Source organism: Procambarus clarkii, unplaced genomic scaffold (assembly GCF_040958095.1).
Source record: "Procambarus clarkii isolate CNS0578487 unplaced genomic scaffold, FALCON_Pclarkii_2.0 HiC_scaffold_110, whole genome shotgun sequence".
NCBI classification, from domain to species: domain Eukaryota; kingdom Metazoa; phylum Arthropoda; class Malacostraca; order Decapoda; family Cambaridae; genus Procambarus; species Procambarus clarkii.
Genome location: NW_027189143.1, coordinates 2,741,097 through 2,768,620, shown reverse-complemented (window position 1 = coordinate 2,768,620; position 27,524 = coordinate 2,741,097). Strand labels below are relative to the sequence as shown.

Genomic DNA, 27,524 nt, shown 5'->3' with positions numbered 1-27,524 from the left:
CTCTCTCTCTCTCTCTCTCTCTCTCTCTCTCTCTCTCTCTCTCTCTCTCTCTCAACACATATAAGCACTCGGTATCTTTTTTTTTTTTCTAGAGATTAGAGATTCATTGTTATGTTCCACATTAGGATTACTATGCAGGCCACCCTCTTAGGTTTGAAAATGTCAAGAAAACGGTTAATTTAAAATGTCATCTCCTAACTTAACAGATTAAGCCAGAGGACCGAAAACAGAATAAAACAGGACTGGACAGTATGTCACTTATACAAGCTGCTTTTATTTCTAGTACAGTATGACAATTTTTATTTTGGGGGGGGGGGGGGGGGGGGGTGGGTGATCCTTGACAGTGCATAAGAGCGAAAAGCGACGGCGTTTTGTTTGTAAGAGAACAGGTTGTACTACAAATGACTTGATTTATTGATATCACGTGTATGTATGACACCTAAATTAGTGTATTTGTTTATTTATTTATTTATTTATTATATGTGTAGATGAAGGTTAATTCATATGACTGATGCTAGGAATGTCTGAAATCTCCTTAGAAGGATATTTTGGCCCTGAGAAGGGCCGAGTTTGGTGTATACTAGGGTGGTCGATTTAGCTTATGCACGCTCTCCACGGATACGGCGAGCAAGCTGAATGTCCTTTGGCATGATGGTGACACGCTTGGCGTGGATGGCACAGAGGTTAGTGTCCTCGAAGAGACCGACCAGGTAAGCCTCGGATGCCTCCTGTAAAGCCATGACGGCAGACGACTGGAAGCGAAGATCGGTCTTGAAGTCCTGGGCAATCTCGCGCACCAGACGCTGGAAGGGAAGTTTCCTGATGAGCAACTCGGTGCTCTTCTGGTAACGACGGATCTCACGCAGGGCGACCGTTCCGGGCCTGTAACGGTGAGGCTTCTTCACACCCCCTGTGGCAGGAGCAGACTTGCGTGCTGCCTTGGTGGCCAGCTGCTTACGAGGAGCCTTGCCTCCCGTGGACTTGCGAGCAGTCTGCTTGGTGCGAGCCATGGTGAACAACTGTGGTTTGTGATGGCCGGCGCCGAAAAATTTTTGCTTATATACGCCGTCTCGAGGCGCTTGCTCGAGCGCCATTGGCTGCTCGACTCGCCTACGTCACCCCGTTGCCCCTCCCCTCCTTCCTCTGGCTGCAGCCAACAGGCGGCTCACCTCAATCACTATTATCGCTGATTTTGCTCTATTTTTTGGATTTGTGCAAAAGTCATTTCACAGGGACGTGAAACAGACGAGTAGGCAACTGCAGTTTTGAAAGCGTTGTGAGAAAGCCGTGTCTACTCGACCACAAGCGTAAAGTAAGGGCAGGCAGGAGTTGCAATGCTACTAGTACGTCCGCTTGATGGGATATAGTCGGGAAATCGTGCGGGCATTCGTCAATTCGATTCACACAACTTCAACACCATGACTGGACGCGGCAAGGGAGGCAAGGGACTCGGAAAGGGTGGCGCCAAGCGTCATCGTAAGGTGCTACGTGACAACATCCAGGGCATCACCAAGCCCGCTATTCGTCGCTTAGCTCGTCGTGGCGGCGTGAAGCGTATTTCGGGTCTCATCTACGAAGAGACCCGTGGCGTCCTGAAGGTGTTCCTCGAGAACGTCATCCGTGATGCTGTAACCTACACGGAACACGCCAAGAGGAAGACCGTCACTGCTATGGACGTGGTGTACGCTCTGAAGCGCCAGGGTCGTACCCTCTACGGATTCGGCGGATAAGAGCTTGGCTAATCCATCGATTCCACCCACCACCACCTCAAAACGGGACCTAATTAGGTCCCTATACTTTTTTTACTGAAGGGCTTAATAGACGATAACATAAATTGTTTTGATATCAGCTAGCACATTGGGTCTTATGAAATCTATTTTTTATCCTCGCATGCTTAAAGGGACTCTGATTGGGGAGGGAGGGGGGGGGGGGGGGGAAGGTTTGTTACGTTATATACTAGCAGAGCAGGATCATTGGTGGGGGGGGGGGGGGGGTGAGGGGGAGAGAGAGAGAGAGAGAGAGAGAGAGAGAGAGAGAGAGAGAGATCTTTCCCAACTCTTCCTTTTTACATGAGTGAGCTACCCGTTTTATTCATTTTATCCTTCTCAGAGCTGTTTTGATAGTATCCAAATGATGGTAAATGAAAAGGGAGGACACGAATATCTACCCAGAATTCAGGACTGGCAATCGATATGCATGTTTGAGTGCGAATCTTTTTCTCTCTCAACTTAGGTATACGTTTATGTCGTACCTAAAAGCGAGAACCACACTATTGGGACAAGTATGCAAGGCCCAATTTTCCTAACAAGCACAGTTAATTTTGTTATTTTCGAACATTTCTTTCCAAATTGGTTTATCCAATTAACAGTATTATATTAAGATCATGAATTGCTGGGTTAGGTTAGGTTAGGTTAGCTTAGCTTAGGTTAGGTTAGGTTAGGTTAGGTTAGGTTAGGTTAGCTTAGCTTGGGTTAGCTTAGGTTAGGTTAGGTTAGCTTAGCTTGGGTTAGCATAGGTTAGGTTAGGTTTGATTACATTTCTATGTTAGATTTAACTCAAATTCAAAACAATTGCAGTCATTCGGCTTGTTAGTCAACTTGCCTCTAATAGGGGCAATTTGTCTAACAAGACTATTTAGTTTTGTGTGCATATATATATATATATATATATATATATATATATATATATATATATATATATATATATATATATATATATATATATATATATATATATATATATATATATATTATAGCTTCAAGACTCCGAACCAATATAGAAGCATCAAGAGGAAGTGCTTGTGTTATGGGCCAATAGGCCTTCTGCAGTTACTTCCATTCTTATGTTTTTATTCCCATTGGTTCGTGTTTTATCTTGTGTAAATGTCAATCACCTTACCCAAAACTTTGGTACCATATCACCTCACCCATGTGTATATATAAATATATATATATATATATATATATATATATATATATATATATATATATATATATATATATATATATATATATATATAATATACAGAGTAAATCTACCCCAAAAGTAATGATTTATTTGTCTACAAAACTAAACTCTTTTTGGAATCATATGAGGCCCCTCCACTGAGGGGGGAGGCCTGGATGTTTATTGTCATGTGTATTCATGCTGCTTGCATGTCGTCGTTTATTTTGCCTTTGTTGTTTTCTTGACAGCTTTCTTTGCCTTGGGTGGTTTGGGAGATTTTGAAGCTCTCTTTATTTTGGGCTTTTTGTTCCCAACAACAAGCTGCTGCTGCTGCTGCTTCTTTTTCAAGGCTGTAGGTGGTTTGTTGCTTGTGGCGGCTTTCTTGGGAGTTACCACGGCCTTCTTTGCTGCTGTAGATGGTTTCTTGGTTGTGGTGGCTTTCTTGGGAGTTAGAACGGCCCTCTTCTCTGCTACGGCCAGCTTGAATGATCCACTAGCTCCACTTCCCTTGGTCTGAACAAGAATGCCGTCAGCCACTGCTTTCTTGAGAAATCTTCGGATGTAAATGGCGATCTTGGCAGCCTCGACTTTGTTGTTGGCAACAACGTACTTCTTGATTGCTTGTAGAGACGAGCCCTTACGGTCTTTGAGTGCTGCGACCGCGGCTAGAACCATTTGACTAGTTTTCGGGTGAGCAACCTGGACGCGAGGTTTCCTGGTGGTGGCCACCACAGCAGCAGCAGCCGCAGCCTTCTTGGTAGGCTTTGCTTCTACCATGATGATGATGAGATAACCAAGGTGATGAGAGACGCTCAGACAGTCACGGGGGAATGATGCTGCCGCCGCTTGAGCCGAACCTATTTATGTGCCGGCACGGTACAGAAGCTGCAACCTGGCAACTCGTCCACCAATCACGACGGTTGGTTTTACGGCTCCGAAACCTGGATCCCATATCTTCTCTAAAATAGAAGCATTTGTTCATGTTCTTTGTAAAAGTATCATAAAGCAGGACAGATGAGACAAATATCATAAAAACTGAAGAGCAGATGAGCACACACATGTTTGTATTACAAAAGAAAATCCACAAATTCATTAGAAATTGGCAGGGCAGGCTGAGGAAGTAGGTAGATGTAAAATGTCTGTAAATGGCGAAAGAACATAAACCCAAGACTGAATAAACGATGTTAAATATCCATGCCAAGGAGACAAAAATATGTTAGGATACAATTACCATTAAGACACCACAAGCAGGTCCGTATCCTGCCGCGATGACTTAAAAGAGTTGGTTATAGCCACAATGTGTAGGCAGTCTCATGCCAACGGCCATACCACGTTGAGAACACCGCTTCTCGTCCGATCAGCGAAGTTAAGCAACGTTGGGTTTGGTTAGTACTTGGATGGGTGACCGCCTGGGAACACCAAATGCTGTTGGCAATAATGTTTTTTGTTTTGTTTTGTTTTGTTTCGTTTGTTTTTGTTTGAATGGCTGGCTCCACGGGAAATTCACGGAGTTGTGTGGAATAAGGCCTGGTAAAATGAATTAATATGTATGTCATGTTTAAAACAAACTCGCTTAATATAGATATTGTGTGAGGCTTTATACAAAAACAAACAACCAAAACAAAACATGTTGTATATATATATAGCTTAATCCGGGTTTGAACTCGCAACTCCAAGAATACGCATCACTTATATACACTTTACCACTGGACCACTGCTGCAGGACACAAGCTTGATGCTGAGGTATCAATTTAATGACGTAAATGCCATTTCCACAAATAAATGATAATTAAAAAGTATTTGTATGTACAAATCTTTTCTGTTTAAAAGGCTACAATATCAGTTACTGATATAATTTGTGTTAATGTTTCTATACCCACAAGAAGGCATATTTTTGCTTATATGTAAAGGGTACGGAGAACGAATCCACAGACCATCATTCCCCTCCCCTTCCCTCCCCCCCCCCCCCCCCCCCCCCCCCCCCCCCCCCCCCCCCCCCCCCCCCAACTCCCACCTACTACCACCACCACCACCACCACCAATCACCACCAATCACCACCAATCACCACCAATCACCACCAATCACCACCACCACATCTAACCGAAAACCCCCTAACACATCAACCCTCCCCCCAATCAACAGGCGAAATAATAACCCTCAAATGCCTGCCTGCCTGCCTGCCTGCCTGCAAGCCAATACTAACGGTCTTCTCAGAAAGAAAATCTCTTTGTATCTGTATTACTTGATGAAATGTATGATTCTAATAATGAAAATAAATTTTGATGTCGGTTGTATGAGCATAATGACCAATATGCACATGATATGAATGAATTAAATAGTGTAGTTTTAAGTAATTAGGTTGTAGACACATTAAGCGGATATGATATTTGACGCGTCCAGAACTGGTGATTTTTGGTTTAGTTTTAAATGCACCACCACCACCACCACCACCATTGCTTCCCCAGAGCCTAATTAAGGACCGGTAAAAGGAGTCAATATGTATGTCATCTATCAAACCAAAGAATGAATAAAAAAACACACACACAAACCTACATAATAGTATTAGGAAGATTGTATGGCAAAAAAAAAAAGTATTATTCCCATTGGGTCGTTTGAACTCGCGACTTCCAAAATACCAGCCACACACCTTACCACCCAGCCACCATAGAGTTGGTATAATTGTGCAACTTTAGTTATAAAAGTAAAGTTCTTATTGTCTCAAATCTTATTGTCTGTTCTATGAAAAGGCATGATGTAAATTATGTATTTTTTGAATGATTGAATTGTAGGCACATTAAGCGGATTCGATATTTGATATATCCAGAAAAGGTGATTTCTGTTCAGTTTTAAAATGCATCACCGTTAACGCTAAAGGACTGGTAAAACGACTCGATGTTTGTCATTTTTAAAATAAACACTAAAACTAGGCCCTTAACATATATAATGTTTGAATATAAATTGAATGCATATAAATACAAAGTGGGAGTGGCTGGCTGGCTGGCTGGCTGGCTGGCTGGCTGGCTGGCTGCCTGCCTGCCTGCCTGCCTGCCTGCCTGCCTGCCTGCCTGGCTGGCTGGCTGGCTGGCTGGCTGGCTGGCTGGCTGGCTGGCTGGCTGGCTGGCTGGCTGCCTGCCTGCCTGCCTGCCCGCCCGCCCGCCCGCCCGCCCGCCCGCCCGCCTGCTTGCCTTGCCTTGCCTTGCCTTGCCTTGCCTGTCCTGTCCTGTTATTGCCTTGCCTTGCCTTGCCTTGCCTTGCCTTGCCTTGCCTTGCCCTGCCCTGCCCTGCCTTGGCTGCAGCTGGCTGGCTGGCCGTAAATCAACTCTTAACAACACCATACCACACCACACCATCACTCATCACCCATCACCCACCACCGGCCCCAGTCTCCCAGCCTCTCTTATATACCCGAGCAGGCCCTTTAAATTATTTGAATTGTTGCACTTCGGCCAATGGCAGGCACGATCGCTGCTGCTCAAACATATTCTGGTTCACAAGTATTATAATATATTATATTATATTATATTATATATATATATATATATATATATATATATATATATATATATATATATATATATATATATATATATATATATATATATATATATATATATATATTCATGAAACACATTAAAACCTTGATCATTTATTCATTCATTACGTCTAGTGAAGAATTGCTTTTGTTCATTTGTATGATTAAAATTAATATAATATGAATTCCTCGCTTAAAGTAAAATATAAAATATATATTGGATTTATATGATTGGTTAATATTCCAAGTGATGCTGAATATCCCCTATAATTTTGTTTTGTTTGTTTGTTATGTACACATTCCAAATGAAATCAATATAAATGTTATTATTAATGTTTGAAAGTTGATTGTCTACTTGAATCTCTCTATTAAAGTGTGTGTGGCTCCGGATGGAGCCTGGTTATGGTATTTGTCGTGGTGGGTGGCAGAAGTGCTTACTTCTTCTCTGTCTTCTTTGGCAAAAGAACTGCCTGAATGTTTGGAAGAACACCTCCCTGTGCAATGGTTACGCCAGACAGAAGTTTGTTGAGTTCTTCGTCGTTGCGGATGGCCAACTGCAAGTGACGTGGGATGATACGGGTCTTCTTGTTGTCACGTGCGGCATTACCGGCGAGCTCCAGAACTTCGGCAGCGAGGTATTCCATGACGGCTGCCAGGTAGACAGGAGCGCCAGCACCGACGCGTTCGGCGTAGTTGCCCTTACGCAGCAGACGGTGAATTCTGCCCACGGGGAACTGAAGTCCGGCCCTGCTGGAGCGAGACTTTGACTTGCCCTTCACTTTGCCTCCCTTGCCGCGTCCTGACATTGCTGCTGCTGTTGTGGGTTTGTGGTGTTTTATGCCGCCCCGCAGATCGAGCTTCGTGTTATATACCCCGCTCAGGATCAAGGGAGCCCGCCACTGACCAATCAGCGCGCTCCGCCACGCGACCCGCTCTGAGCTGAGTCGCGAGCGGGATATAAAAGGAAAGCTCGCCTCGCGCAAAAGTTCATTATTGTATCGCAACGCCAGCCAGCACGAGCATCATCATGCCACCCAAGGCATCTGGAAAGGCTGCCAAGAAGGCCGGAAAGGCCCAGAAGGCCATTGCCAAGGGCGATAAGAAAAAGAAGCGCAGGAGGAAGGAGAGCTACAGCATCTACATCTACAAAGTGCTGAAGCAGGTCCACCCCGACACTGGTATCTCTTCCAAAGCCATGTCGATCATGAACTCGTTCGTGAACGACATCTTCGAGCGCATCGCCGCCGAGGCTTCTCGCCTGGCCCACTACAACAAGCGTTCCACCATTACCAGTCGGGAGATCCAGACGGCTGTAAGGCTCCTGTTGCCCGGAGAACTGGCCAAGCACGCCGTCTCTGAGGGCACTAAGGCCGTCACCAAGTACACCTCCTCCAAGTAAACGGCTTACTTACTGCCCTGTGGTGGTGGCTTGGCCTCAAACCAACAAACTCGGCTCCATTGGAGCCACACTTTAATTTCTAAAGAGATTGTGAGTGTTAGACACCAATACTATTATAACAAAAACCTCTGTCACTGAAAGCAAATAGCTATAAAATGAGAATATTTATGAAACTGTCTGTGTGTGTTTCTCTCTCTCAGTCTCTGTCTGTCTGTCTGTCTGTCTGTCTCTGTCTTGTCTGTCTCTGTCTTGTCTGTCTGTCTGTCTGTCTGTGTCTCTCTCTCTCTCTCTCTCTCTCTCTCTTCTCTCTCTCTCTCTCTCTCTCTCTCTCTCTCTCTCTCTCTCTCTCTCTCTCTCTCTCTCTCTCTCTCTCTCAACACATATAAGCACTCGGTATCTTTTTTTTTTTCTAGAGATTAGAGATTCATTGTTATGTTCCACATTAGGATTACTATGCAGGCCACCCTCTTAGGTTTGAAAATGTCAAGAAAACGGTTAATTTAAAATGTCATCTCCTAACTTAACAGATTAAGCCAGAGGACCGAAAACAGAATAAAACAGGACTGGACAGTATGTCACTTATACAAGCTGCTTTTATTTCTAGTACAGTATGACAATTTTTATTTTGGGGGGGGGGGGGGGGGGGGTGGGTGATCCTTGACAGTGCATAAGAGCGAAAAGCGACGGCGTTTTGTTTGTAAGAGAACAGGTTGTACTACAAATGACTTGATTTATTGATATCACGTGTATGTATGACACCTAAATTAGTGTATTTGTTTATTTATTTATTTATTTATTATATGTGTAGATGAAGGTTAATTCATATGACTGATGCTAGGAATGTCTGAAATCTCCTTAGAAGGATATTTTGGCCCTGAGAAGGGCCGAGTTTGGTGTATACTAGGGTGGTCGATTTAGCTTATGCACGCTCTCCACGGATACGGCGAGCAAGCTGAATGTCCTTTGGCATGATGGTGACACGCTTGGCGTGGATGGCACAGAGGTTAGTGTCCTCGAAGAGACCGACCAGGTAAGCCTCGGATGCCTCCTGTAAAGCCATGACGGCAGACGACTGGAAGCGAAGATCGGTCTTGAAGTCCTGGGCAATCTCGCCGCACCAGACGCTGGAAGGGAAGTTTCCTGATGAGCAACTCGGTGCTCTTCTGGTAACGACGGATCTCACGCAGGGCGACCGTTCCGGGCCTGTAACGGTGAGGCTTCTTCACACCCCCTGTGGCAGGAGCAGACTTGCGTGCTGCCTTGGTGGCCAGCTGCTTACGAGGAGCCTTGCCTCCCGTGGACTTGCGAGCAGTCTGCTTGGTGCGAGCCCATGGTGAACAACTGTGGTTTGTGATGGCCGGCGCCGAAAAATTTTGCTTATATACGCCGTCTCGAGGCGCTTGCTCGAGCGCCATTGGCTGCTCGACTCGCCTACGTCACCCCGTTGCCCCTCCCCTCCTTCCTCTGGCTGCAGCCAACAGGCGGCTCACCTCAATCACTATTATCGCTGATTTTGCTCTATTTTTTTGGATTTGTGCAAAAGTCATTTCACAGGGACGTGAAACAGACGAGTAGGCAACTGCAGTTTTGAAAGCGTTGTGAGAAAGCCGTGTCTACTCGACCACAAGCGTAAAGTAAGGGCAGGCAGGAGTTGCAATGCTACTAGTACGTCCGCTTGATGGGATATAGTCGGGAAATCGTGCGGGCATTCGTCAATTCGATTCACACAACTTCAACACCATGACTGGACGCGGCAAGGGAGGCAAGGGACTCGGAAAGGGTGGCGCCAAGCGTCATCGTAAGGTGCTACGTGACAACATCCAGGGCATCACCAAGCCCGCTATTCGTCGCTTAGCTCGTCGTGGCGGCGTGAAGCGTATTTCGGGTCTCATCTACGAAGAGACCCGTGGCGTCCTGAAGGTGTTCCTCGAGAAACGTCATCCGTGATGCTGTAACCTACACGGAAACACGCCAAGAGGAAGACCGTCACTGCTATGGACGTGGTGTACGCTCTGAAGCGCCAGGGTCGTACCCTCTACGGATTCGGCGGATAAGAGCTTGGCTAATCCATCGATTCCACCCACCACCACCTCAAAACGGGACCTAATTAGGTCCCTATACTTTTTTTACTGAAGGGCTTAATAGACGATAACATAAATTGTTTTGATATCAGCTAGCACATTGGGTCTTATGAAATCTATTTTTTATCCTCGCATGCTTAAAGGGACTCTGATTGGGGAGGGAGGGGGGGGGGGGGGGGAAGGTTGTTACGTTATATACTAGCAGAGCAGGATCATTGGTGGGGGGGGGGGGGGGGTGAGGGGAGAGAGAGAGAGAGAGAGAGAGAGAGAGAGAGAGAGAGAGATCTTTCCCAACTCTTCCTTTTTACATGAGTGAGCTACCCGTTTTATTCATTTTATCCTTCTCAGAGCTGTTTTGATAGTATCCAAATGATGGTAAATGAAAAGGGAGGACACGAATATCTACCCAGAATTCAGGACTGGCAATCGATATGCATGTTTGAGTGCGAATCTTTTTCTCTCTCAACTTAGGTATACGTTTATGTCGTACCTAAAAGCGAGAACCACACTATTGGGACAAGTATGCAAGGCCCAATTTTCCTAACAAGCACAGTTAATTTTGTTATTTTCGAACATTTCTTTCCAATTGGTTTATCCAATTAACAGTATTATATTAAGATCATGAATTGCTGGGTTAGGTTAGGTTAGGTTAGCTTAGCTTAGGTTAGGTTAGGTTAGGTTAGGTTAGGTTAGGTTAGCTTAGCTTGGGTTAGCTTAGGTTAGGTTAGGTTAGCTTAGCTTGGGTTAGCATAGGTTAGGTTAGGTTTGATTACATTCTATGTTAGATTTAACTCAAATTCAAAACAATTGCAGTCATTCGGCTTGTTAGTCAACTTGCCTCTAATAGGGGCAATTTGTCTAACAAGGACTATTTAGTTTTGTGTGCATATATATATATATATATATATATATATATATATATATATATATATATATATATACTATATATATATATATATATATATATATATATATATATATATTATAGCTTCAAGACTCCGAACCAATATAGAAGCATCAAGAGGAAGTGCTTGTGTTATGGGCCAATAGGCCTTCTGCAGTTACTCCATTCTTATGTTTTTATTCCCATTGGTTCGTGTTTTATCTTGTGTAAATGTCAATCACCTTACCCAAAACTTTGGTACCATATCACCTCACCCATGTGTATATATAAATATATATATATATATATATATATATATATATATATATATATATATATATATATATATATATATATTATATATATATAATATACAGAGTAAATCTACCCCAAAAGTAATGATTTATTTGTCTACAAAACTAAACTCTTTTTGGAATCATATGAGGCCCCTCCACTGAGGGGGGAGGCCTGGATGTTTATTGTCATGTGTATTCATGCTGCTTGCATGTCGTCGTTTATTTTGCCTTTGTTGTTTTCTTGACAGCTTTCTTTGCCTTGGGTGGTTTGGGAGATTTTGAAGCTCTCTTTATTTTGGGCTTTTTGTTCCCAACAACAAGCTGCTGCTGCTGCTGCTTCTTTTTCAAGGCTGTAGGTGGTTGTTGCTTGTGGCGGCTTTCTGGGAGTTACCACGGCCTTCTTTGCTGCTGTAGATGGTTTCTTGGTTGTGGTGGCTTTCTTGGGAGTTAGAACGGCCCTCTTCTCTGATACGGCCAGCTTGAATGATCCACTAGCTCCACTTCCCTTGGTCTGAACAAGAATGCCGTCAGCCACTGCTTTCTTGAGAAATCTTCGGATGTAAATGGCGATCTTGGCAGCCTCGACTTTGTTGTTGGCAACAACGTACTTCTTGATTGCTTGTAGAGACGAGCCCTTACGGTCTTTGAGTGCTGCGACCGCGGCTAGAACCATTTGACTAGTTTTCGGGTGAGCAACCTGGACGCGAGGTTTCCTGGTGGTGGCCACCACAGCAGCAGCAGCCGCAGCCTTCTTGGTAGGCTTTGCTTCTACCATGATGATGATGAGATAACCAAGGTGATGAGAGACGCTCAGACAGTCACGGGGGAATGATGCTGCCGCCGCTTGAGCCGAACCTATTTATGTGCCGGCACGGTACAGAAGCTGCAACCTGGCAACTCGTCCCACCAATCACGACGGTTGGTTTTACGGCTCCGAAACCTGGATCCCATATCTTCTCTAAAATAGAAGCATTTGTTCATGTTCTTTGTAAAAGTATCATAAAGCAGGACAGATGAGACAAATATCATAAAAACTGAAGAGCAGATGAGCACACACATGTTTGTATTACAAAAGAAAATCCACAAATTCATTAGAAATTGGCAGGGCAGGCTGAGGAAGTAGGTAGATGTAAAATGTCTGTAAATGGCGAAAGAACATAAACCCAAGACTGAATAAACGATGTTAAATATCCATGCCAAGGAGACAAAAATATGTTAGGATACAATTACCATTAAGACACCACAAGCAGGTCCGTATCCTGCCGCGATGACTTAAAAGAGTTGGTTATTAGCCACAATGTGTAGGCAGTCTCATGCCAACGGCCATACCACGTTGAGAACACCGCTTCTCGTCCGATCAGCGAAGTTAAGCAACGTTGGGTTTGGTTAGTACTTGGATGGGTGACCGCCTGGGAACACCAAATGCTGTTGGCAATAATGTTTTTTGTTTTGTTTTGTTTTGTTTCGTTTGTTTTTGTTGAATGGCTGGCTCCACGGGAAATTCACGGAGTTGTGTGGAATAAGGCCTGGTAAAATGAATTAATATGTATGTCATGTTTTAAAACAAACTCGCTTAATATAGATATTGTGTGAGGCTTTATACAAAAACAAACAACCAAAACAAAACATGTTGTATATATATATAGCTTAATCCGGGTTTTGAACTCGCAAACTCCAAGAATACGCATCACTTATATACACTTTACCACTGGACCACTGCTGCAGGACACAAGCTTGATGCTGAGGTATCAATTTAATGACGTAAATGCCATTTCCACAAATAAATGATAATTAAAAAGTATTTGTATGTACAAATCTTTTCTGTTTTAAAAGGCTACAATATCAGTTACTGATATAATTTGTGTTAATGTTTCTATACCCACAAGAAGGCATATTTTTGCTTATATGTAAAGGGTACGGAGAACGAATCCACAGACCATCATTCCCCTCCCCTTCCCCTTACCCCCCCCCCCCCCCCCCCCCCCCCCCCCCCCCCCCCCCCCCCCCCCCAACTCCCACCTACTCACCACCACACCACCAATCACCACCAATCACCACCAATCACCACCAATCACCACCAATCACCACCACCACATCTAACCGAAAACCCCCTAACACATCAACCCTCCCCCCAATCAACAGGCGAAATAATAACCCTCAAATGCCTGCCTGCCTGCCTGCCTGCCTGCAAGCCAATACTAACGGTCTTCTCAGAAAGAAAATCTCTTTGTATCTGTATTACTTGATGAAATGTATGATTCTAATAATGAAAATAAATTTTGATGTCGGTTGTATGAGCATAATGACCAATATGCACATGATATGAATGAATTAAATAGTGTAGTTTTAAGTAATTAGGTTGTAGACACATTAAGCGGATATGATATTTGACGCGTCCAGAACTGGTGATTTTTGGTTTAGTTTTAAATGCACCACCACCACCACCACCACATTGCTTCCCCAGAGCCTAATAAGGACCGGTAAAAGGAGTCAATATGTATGTCATCTATCAAACCAAAGAATGAATAAAAAAACACACACACAAACCTACATAATAGTATTAGGAAGATTGTATGGCAAAAAAAAAAAGTATTATTCCCATTGGGTCGTTTGAACTCGCGACTTCCAAAATACCAGCCACACCACCTTACCACCCAGCCACCATAGAGTTGGTATAATTGTGCAACTTTAGTTATAAAAGTAAAGTTCTTATTGTCTCAAATCTTATTGTCTGTTCTATGAAAAGGCATGATGTAAATTATGTATTTTTTGAATGATTGAATTGTAGGCACATTAAGCGGATTCGATATTTGATATATCCAGAAAAGGTGATTTCTGTTCAGTTTTAAAATGCATCACCGTTAACGCTAAAGGACTGGTAAAACGACTCGATGTTTGTCATTTTTAAAATAAACACTAAACTAGGCCCTTAACATATATAATGTTTGAATATAAATTGAATGCATATAATACAAAGTGGGAGTGGCTGGCTGGCTGGCTGGCTGGCTGGCTGGCTGGCTGGCTGCCTGCCTGCCTGCCTGCCTGCCTGCCTGCCTGCCTGCCTGCCTGGCTGGCTGGCTGGCTGGCTGGCTGGCTGGCTGGCTGGCTGGCTGGCTGGCTGGCTGCCTGCCTGCCTGCCTGCCCGCCCGCCCGCCCGCCCGCCCGCCCGCCCCGCCGCCTGCCTTGCCTTGCCTTGCCTTGCCTTGCCTTGCCTGTCCTGTCCTGTTATTGCCTTGCCTTGCTTGCCTTGCCTTGCCTTGCCTTGCCTTGCCCTGCCCTGCCCTGCCTTGGCTGCAGCTGGCTGGCTGGCCGTAAATCAACTCCTTAACAACACCATACCACACCACACCATCACTCATCACCCATCACCACCACCGGCCCCAGTCTCCCAGCCTCTCTTATATACCCGAGCAGGCCCTTTAAATTATTTGAATTGTTGCACTTCGGCCAATGGCAGGCACGATCGCTGCTGCTCAAACATATTCTGGTTCACAAGTATTATAATATATTATATTATATTATATATATATATATATATATATATATATATATATATATATATATATATATATATATATATATATATATAATATATAATATATATATATATATATATTCATGAAACACATTAAAACCTTGATCATTTATTCATTCATTACGTCTAGTGAAGAATTGCTTTTGTTCATTTGTATGATTAAAAATTAATATAATATGAATTCCTCGCTTAAAGTAAAATATAAAATATATATTGGATTTATATGATTGGTTAATATTCCAAGTGATGCTGAATATCCCCTATAATTTTGTTTTGTTTGTTTGTTATGTACACATTCCAAATGAAATCAATATAATGTTATTATTAATGTTTGAAAGTTGATTGTCTACTTGAATCTCTCTATTAAAGTGTTGTGTGGCTCCGGATGGAGCCTGGTTTATGGTATTTGTCGTGGTGGGTGGCAGAAGTGCTTACTTCTTCTCTGTCTTCTTTGGCAAAAGAACTGCCTGAATGTTTGGAAGAAACACCTCCTGTGCAATGGTTACGCCAGACAGAAGTTTGTTGAGTTCTTCGTCGTTGCGGATGGCCAACTGCAAGTGACGTGGGATGATACGGGTCTTCTTGTTGTCACGTGCGGCATTACCGGCGAGCTCCAGAACTTCGGCAGCGAGGTATTCCATGACGGCTGCCAGGTAGACAGGAGCGCCAGCACCGACGCGTTCGGCGTAGTTGCCCTTACGCAGCAGACGGTGAATTCTGCCCACGGGGAACTGAAGTCCGGCCCTGCTGGAGCGAGACTTTGACTTGCCCTTCACTTTGCCTCCCTTGCCGCGTCCTGACATTGCTGCTGCTGTTGTGGGTTTGTGGTGTTTTATGCCGCCCCCGCAGATCGAGCTTCGTGTTATATACCCCGCTCAGGATCAAGGGAGCCCGCCACTGACCAATCAGCGCGCTCCGCCACGCGACCCCGCTCTGAGCTGAGTCGCGAGCGGGATATAAAAGGAAAGCTCGCCTCGCGCAAAAGTTCATTATTGTATCGCAACGCAGCCAGCACGAGCATCATCATGCCACCCAAGGCATCTGGAAAGGCTGCCAAGAAGGCCGGAAAGGCCAGAAGGCCATTGCCAAGGGCGATAAGAAAAAGAAGCGCAGGAGGAAGGAGAGCTACAGCATCTACATCTACAAAGTGCTGAAGCAGGTCCACCCCGACACTGGTATCTCTTCCAAAGCCATGTCGATCATGAAACTCGTTCGTGAACGACATCTTCGAGCGCATCGCCGCCGAGGCTTCTCGCCTGGCCCACTACAACAAGCGTTCCACCATTACCAGTCGGGAGATCCAGACGGCTGTAAGGCTCCTGTTGCCCGGAGAAACTGGCCAAGCACGCCGTCTCTGAGGGCACTAAGGCCGTCACCAAGTACACCTCCTCCAAGTAAACGGCTTACTTACTGCCCTGTGGTGGTGGCTTGGCCTCAAACCAACAAACTCGGCTCCATTGGAGCCACACTTTAATTTCTAAAGAGATTTGTGAGTGTTAGACACCAATACTATTATAACAAAAACCTCGGTCACTGAAAGCAAATAGCTATAAAATGAGAATATTTATGAAACTGTCTGTGTGTGTTTCTCTCTCTCAGTCTCTGTCCTGTCTGTCTGTCTGTCTGTCTCTGTCTTGTCTGTCTCTGTCTTGTCTGTCTGTCTGTCTGTCTGTGTCTCTCTCTTCTCTCTCTCTCTCTCTCTCTCTCTCTCTCTCTCTCTCTCTCTCTCTCTCTCTCTCTCTCTCTCTCTCTCTCTCTCTCTCTCTCTCTCTCTCAACACATATAAGCACTCGGTATCTTTTTTTTTTTCTAGAGATTAGAGATTCATGTTATGTTCCACATTAGGATTACTATGCAGGCCACCCTCTTAGGTTTGAAAATGTCAAGAAAACGGTTAATTTAAAATGTCATCTCCTAACTTAACAGATTAAGCCAGAGGACCGAAAACAGAATAAAACAGACTGGACAGTATGTCACTATACAAGCTGCTTTTATTTCTAGTACAGTATGACAATTTTTATTTTGGGGGGGGGGGGGGGGGGGTGGGTGATCCTTGACAGTGCATAAGAGCGAAAAGCGACGGCGTTTTGTTTGTAAGAGAACAGGTATGTACTACAAAATGACTTGATTTATTGATATCACGTGTATGTATGACCTAAATTAGTGTATTTGTTTATTTATTTATTTATTTATTATATGTGTAGATGAAGGTTAATTCATATGACTGATGCTAGGAATGTCTGAAATCTCCTTAGAAGGATATTTTTGGCCCTGAGAAGGGCCGAGTTTTGGTTGTATTACTAGGGTGGTCGATTAGCTTATGCACGCTCTCCACGGATACGGCGAGCAAGCTGAATGTCCTTTGCATGATGGTGACACGCTTGGCGTGGATGGCACCAGAGGTTAGTGTCCTCGAAGAGACCGACCAGGTAAAGCCTCGGATGCCTCCTGTAAAAGCCATGACGGCAGACGACTGGAAGCGAAGATCGGTCTTGAAGTCCTGGGCAATCTCGCGCCACCAGACGCCTGGAAGGGAAGTTCCCTGATGAGCAACCTCGGTGCTCTTCTGGTAACGACGGATCTCACGCAGGGCGGACCGTTCCGGGCCTGTAACGGTGAGGCTTCTTCACACCCCCTGTGGCAGGAGCAGACTTGCGTGCTGCCTTGGTGGCCAGCTGCTTACGAGGAGCCTTGCCTCCCGTGGACTTGCGAGCAGTCCTGCTTGGTGCGAGCCATGGTGAACCAACTGTGGTTTGTGATGGCCGGCGCCGAAAAATTTTTGCTTATATACGGCCGTCTCGAGGCGCTTGCTCGGAGCGCCATTGGCGTGCTCGACTCGCCTACGTCACCCCGTTGCCCTCCCCTCCTTCCTCTGGCTGCAGCCAACAGGCGGCCTCACCTCAATCACTATTATCGCTGATTTGCTCTATTTTTTGGATTGTGCAAAAGTCATTTCACTAGGGACGTGAAACAGACGAGTAGGCAACTGCAGTTTTGAAAGCGTTGTGAGAAAGCCGTGTCTTACTCGACCACAAGCGTAAAGTAAGGGCAGGCAGGAGTTGCAATGCTACTAGTACGTCCGCTTGATGGGATATAGTCGGGAAATCGTGCGGGCATTCGTCAATTCGATTCACACAACTTCAACACCATGACTGGACGCGGCAAGGGAGGCAAGGGACTCGGAAAGGGTGGCGCCAAGCGTCATCGTAAGGTGCTACGTGACAACATCCAGGGCATCACCAAGCCCGCTATTCGTCGCTTAGCTCGTCGTGGCGGCGTGAAGCGTATTTCGGGTCTCATCTACGAAGAGACCCGTGGCGTCCTGAAGGTGTTCCTCGAGAACGTCATCCGTGATGCTGTAACCTACACGGAACACAGCCAAGAGGAAGACCGTCCACTGCTATGGACGTGGTGTACGCTTCCTGAAGCGCCAGGGTCGTACCCTCTACGGATTCGGCGGATAAGAGCTTGGCTAATCCATCGATTCCACCCACCACCACCTCAAAACGGGACCTAATTAAGGTCCCCTATACTTTTTTTACTGAAGGGCTTAATAGACGATAACATAAATTGTTTTGATATCAGCTAGCACATTGGGTCTTATGAAATCTATTTTTTATCCTCGCATGCTTAAAGGGACTCTGATTGGGGAGGGAGGGGGGGGGGGGGGGAAGGTTTGTTACGTTATATACTAGCAGAGCAGGATCATTGGTGGGGGGGGGGGGGGGGGTGAGGGGAGAGAGAGAGATGAGAGAGAGAGAGGAGAAGAGAGAGAGAGAGAGAGATCTTTCCCAACTCTTCCTTTTTACATGAGTGAGCTACCCGTTTTATTCATTTATCCTTCTCAGAGCTGTTTTGATAGTATCCAAATGATGGTAAATGAAAAGGGAGGACACGAATATCTACCCAGAATTCAGGACATGGCAATCGATATGCATGTTTGAGTGCGAATCTTTTTCTCTCTCAACTAGGTATACGTTTATGTCGTACCTAAAAGCGAGAACCACACTATTGGGACAAGTATGCAAGGCCCAATTTTCCTAACAAGCACAGTTAATTTTGTTATTTTCGAACATTTCTTTCCAAATGGTTTATCCAATTAACAGTATTATATTAAGATCATGAATGCTGGGTTAGGTTAGGTTAGGTTAGCTTAGCTTAGGTTTAGGTTAGGTAGGTTAGGTTAGGTTAGGTTAGCTTAGCTTGGGTTAGCTTAGGTTAGGTTAGGTTAGCTTAGCTTGGGTTAGCATAGGTTAGGTTAGGTTTGATTACATTTCTATGTTAGATTTAACTCAAATTCAAAACAATTGCAGTCATTCGGCTTGTTAGTCAACTTGCCTCTAATAGGGGCAATTTGTCTAACAAGACTATTTAGTTTTGTGTGCAATATATAGTATATATATATATATATATATATATATATATATATATATATATATATATATATATATATATATATATATATATATATATATATATATATATTATAGCTTCAAGACTCCGAACCAATATAGAAGCATCAAGAGGAAGTGCTTGTGTTATGGGCCAATAGGCCTTCTGCAGTTACTTCCATTCTTATGTTTTTATTCCCATTGGTTCGTGTTTTATCTTGTGTAAATGTCAATCACCTTACCCAAAACTTTGGTACCATATCACCCTCACCCATGTGTATATATAAATATATATATATATATATATATATATATATATATATATATATATATATATATATATATATATATATATATATATATATAATATACAGAGTAAATCTACCCCAAAAGTAATGATTTATTTGTCTACAAAACTAAACTCTTTTTGGAATCATATGAGGCCCCTCCACTGAGGGGGGAGGCCTGGATGTTTATTGTCATGTGTATTCATGCTGCTTGCATGTCGTCGTTTATTTTGCCTTTGTTGTTTTCTTGACAGCTTTCTTTGCCTTGGGTGGTTTGGGAGATTTTGAAGCTCTCTTTATTTTGGGCTTTTTGTTCCCAACAACAAGCTGCTGCTGCTGCTGCTTCTTTTTCAAGGCTGTAGGTGGTTTGTTGCTTGTGGCGGCTTTCTTGGGAGTTACCACGGCCTTCTTTGCTGCTGTAGATGGTTTCTTGGTTGTGGTGGCTTTCTTGGGAGTTAGAACGGCCCTCTTCTCTGCTACGGCCAGCTTGAATGATCCACTAGCTCCACTTCCCTTGGTCTGAACAAGAATGCCGTCAGCCACTGCTTTCTTGAGAAATCTTCGGATGTAAATGGCGATCTTGGCAGCCTCGACTTTGTTGTTGGCAACAACGTACTTCTTGATTGCTTGTAGAGACGAGCCCTTACGGTCTTTGAGTGCTGCGACCGCGGCTAGAACCATTTGACTAGTTTTCGGGTGAGCAACCTGGACGCGAGGTTTCCTGGTGGTGGCCACCACAGCAGCAGCAGCCGCAGCCTTCTTGGTAGGCTTTGCTTCTACCATGATGATGATGAGATAACCAAGGTGATGAGAGACGCTCAGACAGTCACGGGGGAATGATGCTGCCGCCGCTTGAGCCGAACCTATTTATGTGCCGGCACGGTACAGAAGCTGCAACCTGGCAACTCGTCCACCAATCACGACGGTTGGTTTTACGGCTCCGAAACCTGGATCCCATATCTTCTCTAAAATAGAAGCATTTGTTCATGTTCTTTGTAAAAGTATCATAAAGCAGGACAGATGAGACAAATATCATAAAAACTGAAGAGCAGATGAGCACACACATGTTTGTATTACAAAAGAAAATCCACAAATTCATTAGAAATTGGCAGGGCAGGCTGAGGAAGTAGGTAGATGTAAAATGTCTGTAAATGGCGAAAGAACATAAACCCAAGACTGAATAAACGATGTTAAATATCCATGCCAAGGAGACAAAAATATGTTAGGATACAATTACCATTAAGACACCACAAGCAGGTCCGTATCCTGCCGCGATGACTTAAAAGAGTTGGTTATTAGCCACAATGTGTAGGCAGTCTCATGCCAACGGCCATACCACGTTGAGAACACCGCTTCTCGTCCGATCAGCGAAGTTAAGCAACGTTGGGTTTGGTTAGTACTTGGATGGGTGACCGCCTGGGAACACCAAATGCTGTTGGCAATAATGTTTTTTGTTTTGTTTTGTTTTGTTTCGTTTGTTTTTGTTTGAATGGCTGGCTCCACGGGAAATTCACGGAGTTGTGTGGAATAAGGCCTGGTAAAATGAATTAATATGTATGTCATGTTTAAAACAAACTCGCTTAATATAGATATTGTGTGAGGCTTTATACAAAAACAAACAACCAAAACAAAACATGTTGTATATATATATAGCTTAATCCGGGTTTGAACTCGCAACTCCAAGAATACGCATCACTTATATACACTTTACCACTGGACCACTGCTGCAGGACACAAGCTTGATGCTGAGGTATCAATTTAATGACGTAAATGCCATTTCCACAAATAAATGATAATTAAAAAGTATTTGTATGTACAAATCTTTTCTGTTTAAAAGGCTACAATATCAGTTACTGATATAATTTGTGTTAATGTTTCTATACCCACAAGAAGGCATATTTTTGCTTATATGTAAAGGGTACGGAGAACGAATCCACAGACCATCATTCCCCTCCCCTTCCCTCCCCCCCACCCCCCCCCCCCCCCCCCAACTCCCACCTACTACCACCACCACCACCACCACCAATCACCACCAATCACCACCAATCACCACCAATCACCACCAATCACCACCACCACATCTAACCGAAAACCCCCTAACACATCAACCCTCCCCCCAATCAACAGGCGAAATAATAACCCTCAAATGCCTGCCTGCCTGCCTGCCTGCAAGCCAATACTAACGGTCTTCTCAGAAAGAAAATCTCTTTGTATCTGTATTACTTGATGAAATGTATGATTCTAATAATGAAAATAAATTTTGATGTCGGTTGTATGAGCATAATGACCAATATGCACATGATATGAATGAATTAAATAGTGTAGTTTTAAGTAATTAGGTTGTAGACACATTAAGCGGATATGATATTTGACGCGTCCAGAACTGGTGATTTTTGGTTTAGTTTTAAATGCACCACCACCACCACCACCACCATTGCTTCCCCAGAGCCTAATTAAGGACCGGTAAAAGGAGTCAATATGTATGTCATCTAAAACCAAAGAATGAATAAAAAAACACACACACAAACCTACATAATAGTATTAGGAAGATTGTATGGCAAAAAAAAAAAAGTATTATTCCCATTGGGTCGTTTGAACTCGCGACTTCCAAAATACCAGCCACACACCTTACCACCCAGCCACCATAGAGTTGGTATAATTGTGCAACTTTAGTTATAAAAGTAAAGTTCTTATTGTCTCAAATCTTATTGTCTGTTCTATGAAAAGGCATGATGTAAATTATGTTTTTTGAATGATTGAATTGTAGGCACATTAAGCGGATTCGATATTTGATATATCCAGAAAAGGTGATTTCTGTTCAGTTTTAAAATGCATCACCGTTAACGCTAAAGGACTGGTAAAACGACTCGATGTTTGTCATTTTTAAAATAAACACTAAAACTAGGCCCTTAACATATATAATGTTTGAATATAAATTGAATGCATATAAATACAAAGTGGGAGTGGCTGGCTGGCTGGCTGGCTGGCTGGCTGGCTGGCTGGCTGCCTGCCTGCCTGCCTGCCTGCCTGCCTGCCTGCCTGCCTGGCTGGCTGGCTGGCTGGCTGGCTGGCTGGCTGGCTGGCTGGCTGGCTGGCTGGCTGGCTGGCTGCCTGCCTGCCTGCCCGCCCGCCCGCCCGCCCGCCCGCCCGCCCGCCTGCTTGCCTTGCCTTGCCTTGCCTTGCCTTGCCTGTCCTGTCCTGTTATTGCCTTGCCTTGCCTTGCCTTGCCTTGCCTTGCCTTGCCTTGCCCTGCCCTGCCCTGCCTTGGCTGCAGCTGGCTGGCTGGCCGTAAATCAACTCTTAACAACACCATACCACACCACACCATCACCATCACCCACCACCGGCCCCAGTCTCCCAGCCTCTCTTATATACCCGAGCAGGCCCTTTAAATTATTTGAATTGTTGCACTTCGGCCAATGGCAGGCACGATCGCTGCTGCTCAAACATATTCTGGTTCACAAGTATTATAATATATTATATTATATTATATATATATATATATATATATATATATATATATATATATATATATATATATATATATATATATATATATATATATATATATATATATTCATGAAACACATTAAAACCTTGATCATTTATTCATTCATTACGTCTAGTGAAGAATTGCTTTTGTTCATTTGTATGATTAAAAATTAATATAATATGAATTCCTCGCTTAAAGTAAAATATAAAATATATATTGGATTTATATGATTGGTTAATATTCCAAGTGATGCTGAATATCCCCTATAATTTTGTTTTGTTTGTTTGTTATGTACACATTCCAAATGAAATCAATATAAATGTTATTATTAATGTTTGAAAGTTGATTGTCTACTTGAATCTCTCTATTAAAGTGTGTGTGGCTCCGGATGGAGCCTGGTTATGGTATTTGTCGTGGTGGGTGGCAGAAGTGCTTACTTCTTCTCTGTCTTCTTTGGCAAAAGAACTGCCTGAATGTTTGGAAGAACACCTCCCTGTGCAATGGTTACGCCAGACAGAAGTTTGTTGAGTTCTTCGTCGTTGCGGATGGCCAACTGCAAGTGACGTGGGATGATACGGGTCTTCTTGTTGTCACGTGCGGCATTACCGGCGAGCTCCAGAACTTCGGCAGCGAGGTATTCCATGACGGCTGCCAGGTAGACAGGAGCGCCAGCACCGACGCGTTCGGCGTAGTTGCCCTTACGCAGCAGACGGTGAATTCTGCCCACGGGGAACTGAAGTCCGGCCCTGCTGGAGCGAGACTTTGACTTGCCCTTCACTTTGCCTCCCTTGCCGCGTCCTGACATTGCTGCTGCTGTTGTGGGTTTGTGGGTTTTATGCCGCCCCGCAGATCGAGCTTCGTGTTATATACCCCGCTCAGGATCAAGGGAGCCCGCCACTGACCAATCAGCGCGCTCCGCCACGCGACCCGCTCTGAGCTGAGTCGCGAGCGGGATATAAAAGGAAAGCTCGCCTCGCGCAAAAGTTCATTATTGTATCGCAACGCCAGCCAGCACGAGCATCATCATGCCACCCAAGGCATCTGGAAAGGCTGCCAAGAAGGCCGGAAAGGCCCAGAAGGCCATTGCCAAGGGCGATAAGAAAAAGAAGCGCAGGAGGAAGGAGAGCTACAGCATCTACATCTACAAAGTGCTGAAGCAGGTCCACCCCGACACTGGTATCTCTTCCAAAGCCATGTCGATCATGAACTCGTTCGTGAACGACATCTTCGAGCGCATCGCCGCCGAGGCTTCTCGCCTGGCCCACTACAACAAGCGTTCCACCATTACCAGTCGGGAGATCCAGACGGCTGTAAGGCTCCTGTTGCCCGGAGAACTGGCCAAGCACGCCGTCTCTGAGGGCACTAAGGCCGTCACCAAGTACACCTCCTCCAAGTAAACGGCTTACTTACTGCCCTGTGGTGGTGGCTTGGCCTCAAACCAACAAACTCGGCTCCATTGGAGCCACACTTTAATTTCTAAAGAGATTGTGAGTGTTAGACACCAATACTATTATAACAAAAACCTCTGTCACTGAAAGCAAATAGCTATAAAATGAGAATATTTATGAAACTGTCTGTGTGTGTTTCTCTCTCTCAGTCTCTGTCTGTCTGTCTGTCTGTCTGTCTCTGTCTTGTCTGTCTCTGTCTTGTCTGTCTGTCTGTCTGTCTGTGTCTCTCTCTCTCTCTCTCTCTCTCTCTCTCTCTCTCTCTCTCTCTCTCTCTCTCTCTCTCTCTCTCTCTCTCTCTCTCTCTCTCTCTCTCTCTCAACACATATAAGCACTCGGTATCTTTTTTTTTTTCTAGAGATTAGAGATTCATTGTTATGTTCCACATTAGGATTACTATGCAGGCCACCCTCTTAGGTTTGAAAATGTCAAGAAAACGGTTAATTTAAAATGTCATCTCCTAACTTAACAGATTAAGCCAGAGGACCGAAAACAGAATAAAACAGGACTGGACAGTATGTCACTTATACAAGCTGCTTTTATTTCTAGTACAGTATGACAATTTTTATTTTGGGGGGGGGGGGGGGGGGTGGGTGATCCTTGACAGTGCATAAGAGCGAAAAGCGACGGCGTTTTGTTTGTAAGAGAACAGGTTGTACTACAAATGACTTGATTTATTGATATCACGTGTATGTATGACACCTAAATTAGTGTATTTGTTTATTTATTTATTTATTTATTATATGTGTAGATGAAGGTTAATTCATATGACTGATGCTAGGAATGTCTGAAATCTCCTTAGAAGGATATTTTGGCCCTGAGAAGGGCCGAGTTTGGTGTATACTAGGGTGGTCGATTTAGCTTATGCACGCTCTCCACGGATACGGCGAGCAAGCTGAATGTCCTTTGGCATGATGGTGACACGCTTGGCGTGGATGGCACAGAGGTTAGTGTCCTCGAAGAGACCGACCAGGTAAGCCTCGGATGCCTCCTGTAAAGCCATGACGGCAGACGACTGGAAGCGAAGATCGGTCTTGAAGTCCTGGGCAATCTCGCGCACCAGACGCTGGAAGGGAAGTTTCCTGATGAGCAACTCGGTGCTCTTCTGGTAACGACGGATCTCACGCAGGGCGACCGTTCCGGGCCTGTAACGGTGAGGCTTCTTCACACCCCTGTGGCAGGAGCAGACTTGCGTGCTGCCTTGGTGGCCAGCTGCTTACGAGGAGCCTTGCCTCCCGTGGACTTGCGAGCAGTCTGCTTGGTGCGAGCCATGGTGAACAACTGTGGTTTGTGATGGCCGGCGCCGAAAAATTTTTGCTTATATACGCCGTCTCGAGGCGCTTGCTCGAGCGCCATTGGCTGCTCGACTCGCCTACGTCACCCCGTTGCCCCTCCCCTCCTTCCTCTGGCTGCAGCCAACAGGCGGCTCACCTCAATCACTATTATCGCTGATTTTGCTCTATTTTTTGGATTTGTGCAAAAGTCATTTCACAGGGACGTGAAACAGACGAGTAGGCAACTGCAGTTTTGAAAGCGTTGTGAGAAAGCCGTGTCTACTCGACCACAAGCGTAAAGTAAGGGCAGGCAGGAGTTGCAATGCTACTAGTACGTCCGCTTGATGGGATATAGTCGGGAAATCGTGCGGGCATTCGTCAATTCGATTCACACAACTTCAACACCATGACTGGACGCGGCAAGGGAGGCAAGGGACTCGGAAAGGGTGGCGCCAAGCGTCATCGTAAGGTGCTACGTGACAACATCCAGGGCATCACCAAGCCCGCTATTCGTCGCTTAGCTCGTCGTGGCGGCGTGAAGCGTATTTCGGGTCTCATCTACGAAGAGACCCGTGGCGTCCTGAAGGTGTTCCTCGAGAACGTCATCCGTGATGCTGTAACCTACACGGAACACGCCAAGAGGAAGACCGTCACTGCTATGGACGTGGTGTACGCTCTGAAGCGCCAGGGTCGTACCCTCTACGGATTCGGCGGATAAGAGCTTGGCTAATCCATCGATTCCACCCACCACCACCTCAAAACGGGACCTAATTAGGTCCCTATACTTTTTTTACTGAAGGGCTTAATAGACGATAACATAAATTGTTTTGATATCAGCTAGCACATTGGGTCTTATGAAATCTATTTTTTATCCTCGCATGCTTAAAGGGACTCTGATTGGGGAGGGAGGGGGGGGGGGGGGGGAAGGTTTGTTACGTTATATACTAGCAGAGCAGGATCATTGGTGGGGGGGGGGGGGGGTGAGGGGGAGAGAGAGAGAGAGAGAGAGAGAGAGAGAGAGAGAGATCTTTCCCAACTCTTCCTTTTTACATGAGTGAGCTACCCGTTTTATTCATTTTATCCTTCTCAGAGCTGTTTTGATAGTATCCAAATGATGGTAAATGAAAAGGGAGGACACGAATATCTACCCAGAATTCAGGACTGGCAATCGATATGCATGTTTGAGTGCGAATCTTTTTCTCTCTCAACTTAGGTATACGTTTATGTCGTACCTAAAAGCGAGAACCACACTATTGGGACAAGTATGCAAGGCCCAATTTTCCTAACAAGCACAGTTAATTTTGTTATTTTCGAACATTTCTTTCCAAATTGGTTTATCCAATTAACAGTATTATATTAAGATCATGAATTGCTGGGTTAGGTTAGGTTAGGTTAGCTTAGCTTAGGTTAGGTTAGGTTAGGTTAGGTTAGGTTAGGTTAGCTTAGCTTGGGTTAGCTTAGGTTAGGTTAGGTTAGCTTAGCTTGGGTTAGCATAGGTTAGGTTAGGTTTGATTACATTTCTATGTTAGATTTAACTCAAATTCAAAACAATTGCAGTCATTCGGCTTGTTAGTCAACTTGCCTCTAATAGGGGCAATTTGTCTAACAAGACTATTTAGTTTTGTGTGCATATATATATATATATATATATATATATATATATATATATATAATATATATATATATATATATATATATATATATATATATATTATAGCTTCAAGACTCCGAACCAATATAGAAGCATCAAGAGGAAGTGCTTGTGTTATGGGCCAATAGGCCTTCTGCAGTTACTTCCATTCTTATGTTTTTATTCCCATTGGTTCGTGTTTTATCTTGTGTAAATGTCAATCACCTTACCCAAAACTTTGGTACCATATCACCTCACCCATGTATATATATATATATATATATATATATATATATATATATATATAATATATATATATATATATATATAT

The 27,524-nt window shown here is 44.3% G+C and overlaps 3 non-coding genes across 3 annotated transcripts; all 3 read left to right on the top strand.

The window, feature by feature from the left end:
* The first annotated feature begins 4,261 nt into the window (after window positions 1–4,261).
* On the top strand, window positions 4,262–4,380 carry LOC138360436 (5S ribosomal RNA). The gene has a single exon (XR_011226385.1). It is a non-coding gene; the product is annotated as a 5S ribosomal RNA (ribosomal RNA).
* Window positions 4,381–12,453: 8,073 nt separating this feature from the next.
* On the top strand, window positions 12,454–12,572 carry LOC138360435 (5S ribosomal RNA). Its single transcript, XR_011226384.1, has one exon. It is a non-coding gene; the product is annotated as a 5S ribosomal RNA (ribosomal RNA).
* Window positions 12,573–20,673: 8,101 nt separating this feature from the next.
* Window positions 20,674–20,792, top strand: LOC138360434 (5S ribosomal RNA). The gene has a single exon (XR_011226383.1). It is a non-coding gene; the product is annotated as a 5S ribosomal RNA (ribosomal RNA).
* Window positions 20,793–27,524: the final 6,732 nt, after the last annotated feature.